This window comes from Giraffa tippelskirchi, chromosome 4 (genome assembly GCF_054371585.1).
Source record: "Giraffa tippelskirchi isolate mGirTip1 chromosome 4, T2T-mGirTip1v1.2.pri, whole genome shotgun sequence".
NCBI lineage: Eukaryota > Metazoa > Chordata > Mammalia > Artiodactyla > Giraffidae > Giraffa > Giraffa tippelskirchi.
In genome coordinates, this window is record NC_137278.1 from 204,319,977 (window position 1) to 204,334,801 (window position 14,825).

General features: G+C 44.0%; 1 protein-coding gene and 1 long non-coding RNA gene across 26 annotated transcripts in view; both read left to right on the plus strand.

Moving 5' to 3' along the window:
- Nucleotides 1-14,825, plus strand: part of TNRC6B (trinucleotide repeat containing adaptor 6B) — a 241,083-nt gene that overhangs the window by 141,483 nt on the left and 84,775 nt on the right. The gene's annotated exons all lie outside the window — the stretch shown is intronic.
- Nucleotides 816-3,228, plus strand: LOC145544660 (uncharacterized). The gene is made up of 2 exons (XR_014081504.1): nt 816-1,905; nt 2,140-3,228. It is a non-coding gene; the product is annotated as an uncharacterized LOC145544660 (long non-coding RNA).

The window sequence follows — 14,825 nt, forward strand, 5'->3', positions numbered from 1 at the left end:
TAGAAGCTTGAGGATCTGAGTGAGGTTCATTACTGAATCTTTATAGTCACTCATTAGTGTGACAATTGACATTAAAGCGTTGAGTTTTTTTTTTAAGTAATTGAATAATTATTTGAAAGTTACCATTGTTAGCAAACAGAAATACTAGCTTTTGTGACATTCTCAGTTTACCAATTATCTATTTGTTTTTTAAATATAATTATCTTAAATGGTTAGAAATGTATACTCTATAGGATACATTAGAGCATTTTCTTCTAAATTAGAAAAGTGGTTTTGAACCTATAATAGTGTCAACACTATTCTGATTTAGAGAACTCATCAAGTGAATTTGGGCAGCCTCATGGGACTTTGATTATTAGGAAGTAATAATTCCTTTTGGATTCTGACATTAAGTTGGATTTTATTCTTCTCATCTGTTACAATACATAGGGACAGTACAATAGTATTTAAGAGATTTTGCAGTGGAACCAAATACTGGTTTCTGGTTCCAAAGTACCTCCTTGGGTCCTTACCACTTTAAGCCAGTTTCCTCAAGTGTGGGATGAGGTTAACAGAATTTATCTCAGAGGTGTGATGGTTACATATTTAGGGCAGTGTCAACACATAATGAGCACTGAAATATTAGATATTAATGTGGTTATCAAGGGGCTTCCCAGGTGGCACAGTGGTAAAGAATCCACCTGCCAACGCAGGAGATACAGGTTCCATCCCTGGGTCACGAAGATTCCTTGGAGTAGGAAGTGGCAACCTGCTTCAGTATTCTTGCCTGCAAAGTTCCATGGACAGAGGAGCCTGGCGGGTTACAGTTCATGGGGTCACAGAGAGTTAGACATGACTGAGTGACTGAGCACACACATATGGTTATTAAAATGTCTGACTTCTGTATGAGATGCTTATTCAAGAAGTTACTGGGCATTAGAACCATTTTGAAAGATTAGCAGAGTTTCATCTCTTCTAAGTGACTCCTCCTTTCAGAATATAATCCTTGAAAGTATTACTACAATAGCAACAGAAAATATAAGAAATTTGGAGCTAAACCTCACAAGATCTCCGTGCAAGAAAATGTAAATTTGTATTAGATATGAAGATGTAAATAAGCATAGGGCTCTGTCATGATCATGGGTGAGAAGGCTCAGTAATAAGATGTCATTTCTCTGCAAACTGGCATTTAAATCCAAAGCAATTCCAATAAAAGTCCCAGTGATTTTTCTGAAAGTTGATAAACCAATTTTTAAATTTGAATGGGAGAAAGAACAGGAATAACATGTAGAAAGAGAAAGTGAAAGGCGCTTAGTCGTGTCCAATTCTTTGTGACAGTGTGGTCCATGGAATTCTCCAGGCCAGAATACTGGAGTGGGTAGCCTTTCTCTTCTCCAGGGGATTTTCCCAACCCAGGGATCGAACCCAAGTCTCCCACATTGCAGGCAGATTCTTTGCCAACTGATCTATCGAGGAAGTCCCAACATGTAGAAAGACTCCCCCAGTTAGATATCAGGACTTCCCGGTGAACCTGTAGTAATGAATGCAACCTTGAAGAGATGCAGGGTTAGAGATGGATCAGTGGATCAGAGTGGAAAGCCTAGACTCAGACCGTCATGCGTGTATGGAATCTGTGATAGAACAGCCCTCACCAGTCCATAATCAGTGGGGAGAGGCGACAGTTGACACTGCACATTAGCAGGGAAAGGATGGACTTTTCAACAAGTGGTGCTGGGACGCTCTATATGGTTGTATTAGTCTCCGAGGCTGCCATAACAACATATCACAATCTGTGTGATTTATAACATCAGAAATTTATACTCTTATAGTCCTAGAAGCTAGAAATCCAAAGTCAAGGAATTGGCAGGGCCAGGCTTACTCTAGGCTCTGTGTGTATGTGTTCAGTTGTATCCAACTGTTTCCACAGTCTCCTTTGCCCGTGGAAATCTCCATTCAAGAATATTGGGGTGGGGTGCCATTTCCTCCTCCAGGGAATCTTCCCAACCTAGGGATCGAACCCTCATCTCCTGCATTGGCAGATGGATTCTTTACCACCACTACAACCACCTGGGAAGCCTGCTCTAGGCTCTGAAAAGCAAAAGTGTTATTTGCTCAGTCCTGTCTTGACTCTCTGTGACCCCATGGACTGTAGGCCACCAGGCTCCTCTGTCCATGGAATTTTTCAGGCAAGAATACTGGAGTGGGTTGCCATGCCCTTCTCCAGAGGATCTTCCCAACCCAGAGATTGAACACAGGACCCACTGCATTGCAGGCGGATTCTTTACCATCTGAGCCACCAAGGAAGCTCACTCTAGGCTCCCTCTAAAAGGCACTAGGGACGAGTCTTTTCTTACCTCTTCTGAGCTTCTGGTATTGCCTGGCAATCCTTGGCATTTCTTTGCTTATAGGTGCATCATTCCCATTGCTCCATCCACCCTCACGTCACCCTCTTCCCCCTGTGTGTAAGAATCAAGTCAGACACTATATACAAAAATAAATACCAAATAGATTCAGTTAAATATAAAAAGATTTGATATATCTAGAAACAAATATTTATGACCTTAGGACCAGGGATGTTTTAATCACAGTGCTAAAAGCAAAAATTATGAATGAAAAAAGTTGATACATTCATGTTCACCAAATTAAGACCATACATTCATCATATGACATTATAGTGAAAGTAAGAGAGAAACTAGGAGAAAATATCTTCAGCACATATAATCAACAAAGGATTTGAATCCAGAATACGTAAAGAACTTCTACAAACCAATAAGACCTAGTAGAAAAAAAAATATGAAATAAGAATTTCACGATAGAGAAAAATCCAAATGTACCATAAATATAGGGAAAAATTCAACTTAGTAATCAAGGAAATGCAAGTTAAACCACAAGGTGATAAGATTTCGTACTTAGCCAATTAGCAAAAATTAAGATTTGAAAACGCCAAAACTGGTCAGGATGTAGGACAGTGAGAATTTTTATATTGTCCTGGTGTGAGTATAAGTTTCAGTAACTACTTCGGAAGCAGTGTAGCAGTATCCAGTGAAATTGGAAAACCTGGACACTCTGTGACCCCGCAGTTCAATGTGTGAGCAGGAACCTCTGCCCACTGAGAAACTCTCACATATGCTTGTATAGGAGGCATGTTGCAGGATGTTTATGGCAACGTTGTGTGCAGTAGTGAAAGTTGGAAAACTGAAATGTCAGTCAGAAGGGGAACAGATAATGGGTAAAAAAAAAAAAAAGAAATTACATTGTGGTATATTAACAGTGGAATTCTGTACAACACTTACATGAGTGAACTATAACACAGTGTAACATGTGTATTTCAGGAAGATAGTGTTGAATGGGAAAAGCAAGTCCCAAAAAGAATAAAGTAGTATGATTCCACTTACAAAATTCACACTGTATAAAGTCAAATATATTTATTAGGTTACTGTTTAAGCATTATGTGGTATAGGAAGGGGTTGGTAAGCATCCACTGAGGGATAGTTACCTCTTAGGATGGGAAAAGGTGAGGTCACAGAGGGTACCAGGGGCTCTGAGTACTGGCAGTGTTCTGGTCTTCAGCTGAGTACTGGATATTCTTTTGTGTGTATTAAATGTTTAATAATAAAAAATTTAAAAGCTTTTAAAAAGTTACTCTCAGAAGTTTTATCGTTTTTAAGAGTAGAAAAAGATGTCAAGTCTCTATCCAAAAAGTAACTCAAGCACCAGATACTTATTTTTGCACATGTTTTGAATTCTTTGTAGCTTAGAGATGCTGGAAACAGGGAGAAGGTAAAGGCAGGACCAGTGACCCTTGTCTGTCTCATGTCTCTGGCAGTGAGGAGGCTCCTGCCACTGCAGACGTGACATTGTGTCTCAAGACTCTGCTGAAGGGGTTTTTATGAGCATGTAAAAGCATATTCACATTTTTAACAAAGTAACTATATGCCCATCTCCTGTTCATTTCATTTTTTCCTGGCACGTGAGTAACTGAGCAAGATGGAAAATGTTTCCCACATTAGGTTCTCTTTCAACATGTCAGCCATTTAATTTTATTATCCCTAATCTCCTGTTGATAAAACTTCAGAATGTGAGTGGTTGACCAGGAGAGTCCGATTTATTCTAGTCAAGGTTGATAGCAGCCTGTTCTTGGGGCAGCCTTCCTTCGGAACATTTACTTTCCCACTAAGTTCTCCGGTACAGAAGCTTTTAAAGATAGCTTACACTTGCCCTTTTCCATTCAAATCATATACTGAACAGCGAGTAAGAGCACAATAAATAAAACCAGCTTTCCTTTCCTCCAGCCCATCGGGACATTGAATATTTAGCAAAAGAAAAAGCTTAAGAACGTGGGCTTGGCATCAGGCCTCAGATCTGCCTCTTGTGTGTAAAAACTTTGTCATTTACTTAAAGTCTCTGAGTTTCAGTTTTCTCACATAGTTCCAATCCCATGGTTTTAAGGATTAAAGGACTAATAGATGTAAAACACGTGATTGTTCCTGTTGTTGTTCTTGGACCAGCCCTGACTTTCATACAAAAAGCAGGTACAGGTTGGATCTTTTGGTCAGACATCTCTCCTGCCTCCCGCCCCTCAGGTTTCACAGGACACGTCATCTCTGCTTGCCATTTAACTAGTTGTTTGAGCCTGGGCTTGTCACATAAAATCTTTGAAAAGGCTTCTTCGACTATAAAACAGAGATTGCAATATCTGTGTCATGTCTTTGTGGCACAGATCAAATCAAGTGAGATGAGACAGCAGGCATGAAAATGCTGTGTCCTCTGTGAGTATGGGCAGTGTGGGAACCTGTCCGTCTCACCTCCACCCCCTTCCAGGCGAGCAGGTTAATGTTTGTTGAATGTACAGTGTTTTATCTTTATAAAATAGCTTTGAAGGTACATGGCTTGGACAGGCTTTGCTTAAAATTGATAAGGGAGTTTGTGAATCGATTTCTGCTTGCAGATTCATTAAGGACTATTTGATACTTTGGTCAAAATTACTTTCTCCCATTTTTTATGCTGTGCTTTCGGTGGTTAAAATGAGTAGGTGAATCTAGAGTCTGACCACTTCTTAAATATTCCTCTTCATTGCAGGGGAGGCAGTGTTAGAATCTTAAAGGTGAGGATAGAAACTATTATTTAACACACTCTTGGTAACATTCTTCAGTTACTCGTCTTTCCTAGACCTTAAATCAATTAAATAGTAAAGAAGAGAAAGTATTGGGTTGGCCAAAAAGGTCGTTTGGGTGTTCCCATAAGATGTCATGAGAAACCTGAACAACCTATTGGCCAAGCCAATAGTTAATAAGCTCTGGTTTGCTAAGACTTCCATCATCATTAGGTTTGTTTCTTGCCATCCTCTCTTGCTGCTGCCTGGAGAGACTCATGACTCCCGGGACTCAGGCTCCTGTGCCCTGTAAAACTCCTGCTCCTTGTTACCAGCTCCGCTGTTACTTTGATAAGTTTCCAAGCCCTAACTTAACATCTTTATCTGGACATGCCTGGGCACACGAGGGCTGCCATATCCAAAACTGAGCTCATTATCTCTTGCCCACCCCCCACCCCCAGCCCAACATCCACAGTCTTCCTCCTGTGTGCTCTCTCTTGACGGATAGCCCATTCTCTACCAGTTACCCTAGTCTAGGAATCTGAAAATTTCCCTCAAGCAGAGTTCCTAAATCTCAAAACTGTTGCTTGGACTCGGATAACTCTTTGGGTAAGGGGGCTGTCCTGTGCATTGTAGAGTGTTTAGCAGTGTTTGTGGCCTCAACTCACTCGATGCCACTAGGACCCTGGCCGCCTTAGTTGTGGCAATCAGATGTGTCTCCACACACTGCCATATGTTGCCAGGGGAGCGAAATCACCCTTGTTGGAAATGACTGGCTTGCACCTTTTTCTTACCTCCCACATTGAGTCAGCTACCAAACCCTGTTGATACTGTGTCCTGAATATCCTTCTGAGATTTTTAGTTCAGGTTCTTTTCTTCTGCCTGAACTATTTTAGTCGTCCTAAGAACACCACCTGTGTTGGGCACCTCACATGCTTTACGTGGATTTACATGTAATCCTCACCGCAAATTTGCTGTCAGTCTCTGAGTTTGCAAACAACCTAAATCTAGCTCAGACCTTTAAGCCAAAAGAGGAACTTCAGGGCCTGTGTCACTAGGAAGCCCAGGACTGCACCCTCCTCTGGACCGCTGGGCTGTGTTGCCTGCACTATGCCTCAGTGTGACAGGTTGTCCCCGCGGGGCAGCCAGAGACCCTGGCAGCTCCTCGCCTGCGCGGTCCTGACCACCCCGCACCCAGAGAGGACAGCGGGACGGGGTCACCAGAACTCTGGCAGCAGTGCACAGAGGCCAGTTCCTCACCTGCCATAAAAAGCTGTGGGGAGATCGTCTCCTCTCCCTAGCCCACCTCTCCACCTTCCGCCAGCTGAGATGTAAGGAAGCTGAGGCTTTGGGAGGGGCACCCTGTGCCCCAGGTTGTGTTGCTGGTGGTGCTGCGTGGGGTCTGACCCCACAGCCTTACTATTTATCGGACCGTGTGCTCCATCCTAACTCATTTGTCCTTTGGTCTGTCTCTTCCCCTTCCTTCTCTTCAAAGGTTAGGTTTCTAAAACAAAAATGTGGTTTTTTAAAACTTCATTTACTTTGCTTAGTAGACTTCTTCAGTGGTCCCTCACCAAGTTCAAGTTTAGCCTGAAAGACAAAGGCCTTTGTACTGGCCCCTGCTGACCCTAAAACTAGCTCCTGTCCTTTCCCTGGGGTGCTTAAGGCCCCAGCCACCCGCAGCTTTGAAGTTGCCTGCCTCTGCAGTCTCCTGGAGTGGTCAGGCTCACTGGGAAATATACAGACCTGTGTTGGAATTGTGATACCACCCCAATACCTTGAGCCCTGGCTGAACCGCCCTGCCCACCATGTCCCCTGAGCTGAGGTCTGTCTTTAGGACCGTGAACGTGGCCCTTGCTGGAGAGGCCTGGTCAGCCCCTCAGTGCCTCGCCTCTCTTCACCTTCCATTTTCGGCCTCTGCACCTACTGCTGTTAGCACTTTCATTAGTACCCTTATAGCCGGCATTGGTTATTTTTTAAAAGCATACCTTTGGGAACAGATTAGCTGGGAGTTTTTATGGCCTTTGAGTATGGACCCAGGCCAAGGTTGTGGTCTCTGTGTACTGGGTTTTTACATGCTTCCAGCATGTGTCAGCTTTCCTTGTAGCTGCGGCTTTGCTCCTTCCTGTGCGCCTTGCCTTTCCAGCTGGGTGTTTCTGATTTCTTTTTCAAGCTGTATGAAGCAGTACTGTCCAGTAGAACTTCCCGTGATGATAGAAATGTACTTATACCTGTGCTATCCATCGGGTAGGCAGGAGCCACATGTCGCTCTTGAACATTTGAGGTGTGACTGAGGAACGAATTTTAAAATGGTATTTTAATTTTCATTAATGTATTGTGGCTCATAGCCATCATATGGGACAGCTCTGGTCTTGACTTTTAGTAATTACTTAACCCTTCCTATTAAATGAAACTTTATGTCTTCTCATAATTTGTAACTTCTGATCTCCTTCTGCTCTTTTTTGGAAAATCGTTATGTACTTCAGTGCCTGATGTGCCTAAAGTAGTAAATTTGCATTTAAATTGAATAAAGTACTTAATGTCACTGAACTGTATACCTCAAAACAGTGAGTTTTATGTTATGTGTATTTTACTACCAAAAAAAAATGATTGCCTACATGGTGAAGGGTTATAAAATCTACAGTGAAGAGCCATCAGCGAGGTTTTTGCCGAGGAGAGAGCACCCAGAGTGGCCCAGAGAAGAGCGGTGACAAGTGGCTTCCTGCCCTGGGCCTGGAGAGGCTGGTTAGCAAGTGTGTACCAGGCCTTGAAGAGCCCTGAATGGCAGGCTAAGGAGATGAGGCCCGGTCCCGAAAGCCATGGGGGGATTGTAAGCAAGCACATGACGTGTCTGGATTTTATTTTTTATGGGGATCACTCTGGCTGCTCTGTGGGAAATGTTTCAGAGGGTGGCAAACCTGGACCATGGGAGACGTAATCAGGGCACTAACAATCACAGTGATAATAACAGCAGCTAGCATTCGACTCTGCAGTGATTCAGGAGGAGGAGATTGATGAGAGCCTGAGAGTGTGTGACCGGATTAGGAAAGATCCTGTCTCTTATTTGAAAAATAAGATGTCTGTAATTGAAGATTTCTTTATCTACTTTGCATTGTACTGCTGCATAGGAATAGCTAATCCAAACGTGACTGATATCTTATTCTTTAATCACTCTTGAAATATGGAAAAAACAACTCTCGATTAATATGACAAATGATAGAATAACATACAAGGTCTTTTTCTTTAAAAATAATGTAAATAGGTGTTGGTTGGGGCGGGAGGTGGCTGTGCCTGTAAAAGGGTAACCCAAGGGATTCCTGTAATGGAACTGTTCTGTTATCTTGACTATGATGTGTTGGTGGTGGTTCGAATTCACACATGACAGATTGCACAGAAATAAACGCACATACACAAATGAGTACATTATAGAGCTGGTGGAATCTTAATAAGGTACGTGGATTGTATCAATGTCAGTTTCCTGGTTGTGGTACTGTGCCACAGTTATGTAAGATTGACCTTTGGAGGAGACTGAGTGAAGCGTATACAGGATCTGTGTTATTTCTTACTGCATGTGAATCTCCAATTACCTCAGAATAAAAAGTTAGAAACAAGAGCTGCAAAAGTAGATTCCTTTGAAAGCTTCTGGTTTTCTGTATTTTCCTTTTATTTGGATGTTTCTTCAGTAATAATTTTCTAAAGAAGTAACTTGTTTTGATTACATTTGACACATTGCTAAAGAATATTTAGCTGTTTTGTCAATTCTGATAGGCATATTTTCTTTACCTTTTAACATCTTTGAAATATGGATGCATCTTACAATTCATGGAGACTTGGCATTGTCATTTTCACCGGAGTGGTACCTACAGCGTTGGTTACAATCACTGGTGTCCTAGATTTGATATTTGATTCCTGAGTCATTTGGCCATGTTGGAAAAGAACAGAGGCTGGTGAAAGTTTCGCTGGACCCTTTTGTGTGTGTCTATGTGATTTTTTTTTTTTTTTTTTTTTTAATATTAAGCTTCTGTTTCTCAGCTCCAAGCCCACCCTTCTGGACTCCGTTTTGTGATGTAAAAGCTGAGATTCTACCAACTTCATGTCTGCTTGCCACCTCGGCCTTTGGGAGGCTGTGCCAATGGGTGTGAGGCTGCCTACAGGACCAGAGACAGAAGGAGGAACCTGCTTCTTCCTGTCTGCTTCCTCTTGCCAGGAGGCTCACTTGAGCTCTGCCTCAGTGATGGCAGCACGGCCTTCCTGTAGCAGCAACTGAATCCACTTTCCAGTTTTTCTAACAATTGCAGGACCAGCTTCCTTGCACCAACCCCCTCCCCCCCCAGGCCTTGGCATGCACGCAGAGCCCCCTGCCCAGAGGCCTCTTGCCTTCTTCCCCAGCCCAAGGGCCATTGCTACCTCTGTGATACCTCGCGCTCTCTCTTTCTCTGTCTCTCTGTTTGAGTTTTCAGTGACTAGTTAATATCTCTGTACCTAGTTAATGATTCTTTTCATTAAAGCCTGTCTGTCTCCTGCGGGGACCATGACCCATCCTGGGGAGGCCGGCAGAACCAGCAGGACGTGCGGGGCCTGTGTCCTAGCTCCTCTCGCACACACGTGCTTCCTCCCCTGCAGCCAGGGCCCGCTGTGAAACAGAAATCTGATCTCAGCAGTGGATTCCCATGCTCCCAGGGAAAAAGAAAATCATTCACGGGGGCCTGCAGGGCCTGTGGACCAGCTCAGTCTCACCTCACACTCCGCTTCCTCTGCCTTCGTGACCCAGCCACACTGGTCTTATTTCAGCTCCTCAACAGCCAGCTTTCTTCTTCCTGCGCCGCTGTGGCCGGGGCTGCTCCCTCTGCTTGGACACCTCTTTTCTCCCCAGTTTGCTCTTTCTTCCATTACTCTCAGGTGATTTTTTTAAAATAGACGCTTCATGGTTTTTTGAGGTTTAAAAATTTATTTATTTGACTGCGCCAGGTCTGAGTTCCAGCACCTGGGATCTTTAGTTGCAGCATGTGGAATCCATTTCCCCGACTGGGAATCAAACCCAGGCCCCCTGTGTTGGGAGTGCAGAGCCCTAGCCACTGGACCACCAGAGAGGTCCCTAGTCTCAGTTTGATTGTAACCTCCTAGGGGACATTCTTCTCCCCTTGTCTTTCCGCCACCCCTCATTTGTGCCCGTTCCAAGTGTGCTTATGGTAGCTGAGCCCCTTTCGGCACTTACCACAGCCTCAGCGGACATTTATACGTTTCTCTCTTAACGATCGTCTCTTTCCCCAGCTGCACCGTTAGCTTCTCATGAAGGGCAGGACTAAGTCAGTGTTTTTTGTTTGCTTCTTTTTTGTACTGCTGTGTCACCAGTGCCTGACACATTTATGTGCTCAAATATTTGTTGAATGAACAGGGATATTGTAAAATACATATTTATTAAAAGTAGAAAGGGACCATTTAGTGATACCTTGATAGTAGATTAATTTTTATTATAAGCTAAAAAAACTTTGGGGAAGACAGTCTCTTTTGCTGTGAGTTAAAATACTTCATTAAAAATACAGACAAGGAGCCAAACCGCAAGGAAAAAAATCACTTATTAAACTGGAATTCTTTGTGTGTTACTAGATTGCTGCCTTCTGAGATATTCACATGGAAAGACAGTATGAAAACCTGTGTACCCCACTGAAGCCTAGCTCTGCATTACCACCTTCTCCTTAAAAGACTGAAGTAGAAGTTATCCTGCTTGCTTTCTTTGAGTTGCTGTTAGTCTCAAGTTGGAGATTCTGGCATAACATGAACCCACAATGTATGGATTTCTGCACTTCTAAAACTACTTCTCCTAATTCAGTTTGGTGCCCAGTGTATAACTTTGCCTCCTTTCCTCTGTTATCTCAAGGTCTTGGTCACATGGGCGAAGCCTTGTCCCCAAACTGGGTATACCCTACACATACCCCTTCTGAGCACATTACCATACTCTGAAAACTCCTTCTGACCTCAGAAGCACTTCCTTCATTGTTTTTTATCTTCCATCACAGCGTTATTGGCATCAGCCTTTCAGTAACTAACAATGAAAACGTAGAGGCTGTTTCTTCATACTTGTCCCCCATAGTCATTCCCAGATTATTTGATTGAAATTGGATTTTACTAATTCTCTCTAAAAGCAACATAAAATATTAGGGCTGACACGAACCTGACATCATCTTGCCCAAATTCCTTCTCTCACCTGTGTGACCTGGAGCTGGTGAGTGTTGGAGGCAGAGCCAGGGCTCCAGACATCCTGCCTCATGTTCAGTGACAGAGCTGCAGACGTGCTGTGTGCAAGGCAGTATCAGGAAAGAACCCACAGTTTGACTTTGTAGTTTTTTTCTAAGCCAGTCCTCTAGAATTTACACATCCAGGTTAGCATTGCTTTCAGAAAGTTGGCACTGCAGATATTGAAAACAGTGGCCTAGCATTGGTACAGTCTGAAAGAGAAGTTCCCAAACTCTCTGGGCCAAGAAAGTGTTAGTGAGATAAGCATGCGTGCATGCTTGGGCTTCCCAGGTGGCTCAGTGGTAAAGAATCCACCTGCCAATGCAGCAGACACAGGTTTGATCCTTGGGTCTGGAAGATGCCCTGGGGAATGCCAACCCACTCCAGTACTCTTGCCTGGGAAATCCCATGAACAGAGGAGCCTGGTGGGCTACAGTCCATGGTGTTGCGAAAGAGTTGGATACCACTGAGCATCTAAGTGTGCATGCAAACTGTTTAAGCCAAGAAAATTGTTACTGGAATAAGCAAGTAACACTTCGAGGTAACTGCTTTGAAGAGGACAAAAATTATTTGTCACAGTAAATCCTGGTTTATGATTGTTACATTCTCTGACTTATTTCTTTATAATAGTTTATCGAGTTAGGGCTACTATTTTCAGGGTGCCTATAATATTCTTTGGGCTCCTCTTGTGGCTCAAACGGTAAAGAATCTGCTTGTAGTGCGGGAAACTCGGGTTTGATCCCTGGGTTGGGAAGATCCCCTGGAGAAGGAAATGGCAACCCACTCCAGTACTCTTGCCTGGGAAATCTATGGACAGAGGAGCCTGGTGGGCTACAGTCCATGGGGTTGCAAAGAATCGGACATGACTGAGCGACTAACACTTTCACCTTATAATATTCTTAAAAACAATGACTTAACTTCATAATACTAGAAAGAATTGTGAAATCCTATAACGTGGTAGCGTATTGATGACTAGGTGATAGTGAAGACTAGGACTTCTGAGCAGGGCGGGAAAGTGCAGTTGGAATGCCTTCTGTAGGAGAGAGACTCCAGCCAGCCCAGGGATAGTTGGACAGATATCCTCTTTATTTCTTTGTGTTCACAATAATTTATTGAGGGTTTTTCATGTACCAGAGAAAAGACAGGAGGTGACAGTGGGTTCTGATAACAGGAAGTGAAGGTTTGAGGAGGTATGGTAGAGGAGATGGAGAAGTAAATTGAAGCCATGGGTAGGGCAGGCTTTAAGAGCCAGGCTCAGAAGTGGAGGTTTGATCCTGATGGGTAGGGTGAGTTCAGTGTCCAAATGAGGACACTTTTGAGGAGCAACAGACTTAAACCAAACTTCCTGGGTATTCTGGGAAGCAAGCTCACTGGGCTCTTGTGTTTTCAGGCTGATCTGGACAGATGACATCACCCACAAAAGACTCAAGTTGCTGTCAGAGGCAGTTATCAAAGTCAGATGAACCTTTATTGTCCTGTTACCCGATTGTGTAGAAACTGTTTACCAGTTCCTCCCCCAGGAGACCAGGCAGACCGGTGTCTGGTTCAGCCTCTGTACCCCAGGGCCAGAATAATACTGGGCACTCAGAAGGTGCACTGTCAGTATTTGCTGAGAAAAGTGAATAAGGGCTCCAGGCTGATAGGAATCCTCGCGTTGGATGTAACAGGAAGACATGGAGGTGGTGAGCCCTGAGTGGGGAACTTCAGCTAGATGGACAGCACACACTGTGGGCCCGCCATGTCCGCGGATTCCCTATCCCAGGTTGGTTGAGTTCATGGATGCGGAACCTGCGGATACGAAGGGCCGACTGTACTCCATCGTTTTGTATAAAGGACTTGAACTTCAAAAGGTTTGGTGTCCACAGGTGGGGGGCCGGGGGGCGTGTCCTGGAACCAGTCATCTGCAGATAAGGAGGGCCAGCTGTTTGAAGGAGCAAGAGTCATTTCTGGAGGCAGATAATCACCTTAGCCAAGTTCCAGGCTTGCGAATGTGGGCTGGAAGAGGCTGGGCAGGAACCTGGAGGTCCTTTGATTGCAGCAGGAGGACAAGTCGGTCCTGGATGTGATGGCTGGTGCTGTTGAGCGTTCACCTTGGACCCTGCTCCCCGCCCCCATGCCATCCTCTGACTGCCATTTACCCTGTCAGTTCAGTTCAGTCGCTCAGTCGTGTCCGACTCTTTGCAACCCCATGAATTGCAGCACGCCAGGCCTCCCTGTCTATCACCAACTCCCGGAGTCTACCCAAACCCATGTCCATCGAGTCAGTGATGCCATCCAACCATCTCATCCTCTGTCGTCCCCTTCTCCTCCTGCCCCCAATCCTACCCAGCATCAGGGTCTTTTCCAATGAGTCAACTCTTCGCATGAGGTGGCCAAAGTATTGGAGTTTCAGCCTCAACATCAGACCTTCCAATGAACACCCAGGATTGATCTCTTTTAGGATGGATTGATTGGATCGCCTTGTAGTCCAAGGGACTCTCAAGAGTCTTCTCCAACACCACAGTTCAAAAGCATCAATTCTGCGGCACTCAGCTTTCTTCACCGTCCAACTCTCACATCCATACATGACCACTGGAAAACCCATAGCCTTGACTAGATGGACTTTTGTTGGCAAAGTAATGTCTCTGCTTTTAAATATGCTATCTAGGTTGGCCATAACCTTCCTTCCAAGGAGTAAGCGTCTTTTAATTTCATGGCTGCAATCACCATCAGCAGTGATTTTGGAGCCCCAAAAAATAAAGTCTGACACTGTTTCCACTGTTTCCCCATCTATTTCCCATGAAGTGATGGGATCAGGTGCCATGATCTTAGTTTTCTGAACATTGAGCTTTAAGCCAACTTTTTCACTCTCCTCTTTCACTTTCATCAAGAGGCTTTTTAGTTCTTCTTCACTTTCTGCCATAAGGGTGGTGTCATCTGCATATCTGAGGTTATTGATATTTCTCCCAGCAATCTTGATTCCAGCTTGTGCTTTTTCCAGCCCAGCGTTTCTCATGATGTACTCTGCATATATGTTAAATAGGGTGACAATATACAGCCTTGACATACTCCTTTTCCTATTTGGAACCAGTCTGTTGTTCCATGTCCAGTTCTAACTGTTGCTTCCTGACCTGCGTACAGGTTTCTCAAGAGACAGGTCAGATGGTCTGGTATTCCCATCTCTTTCAGAATTTTCCACAGTTTATTGTGATCCACACAGTCAAAGGCTTTGGCATAGTCAATAAAGCAGAAATAGATGTTTTTCTGGAACTCTCGTGCTTTTTTGATGATCCAGCGGATATTGGCAATTTGATCTCTGGTTCCTCTGCCTTTTCTAAAACCAGCTTGAACATCTGGAAGTTCACAGTTCACGTATTGCTGAAGCCTGGCTTGGAGAATTTTGAGCATTACTTTACTAGCACGTGAGATGAGTGCAGTTGTGTGGTAGTTTGAGCATTCTTTGGCATTGCCTTTGGTTAAGTGCTTTGGTGTCAACAGTGGCCACACAAGTCTTCCTGTGCCTTTCACGTAACAAGGTGGT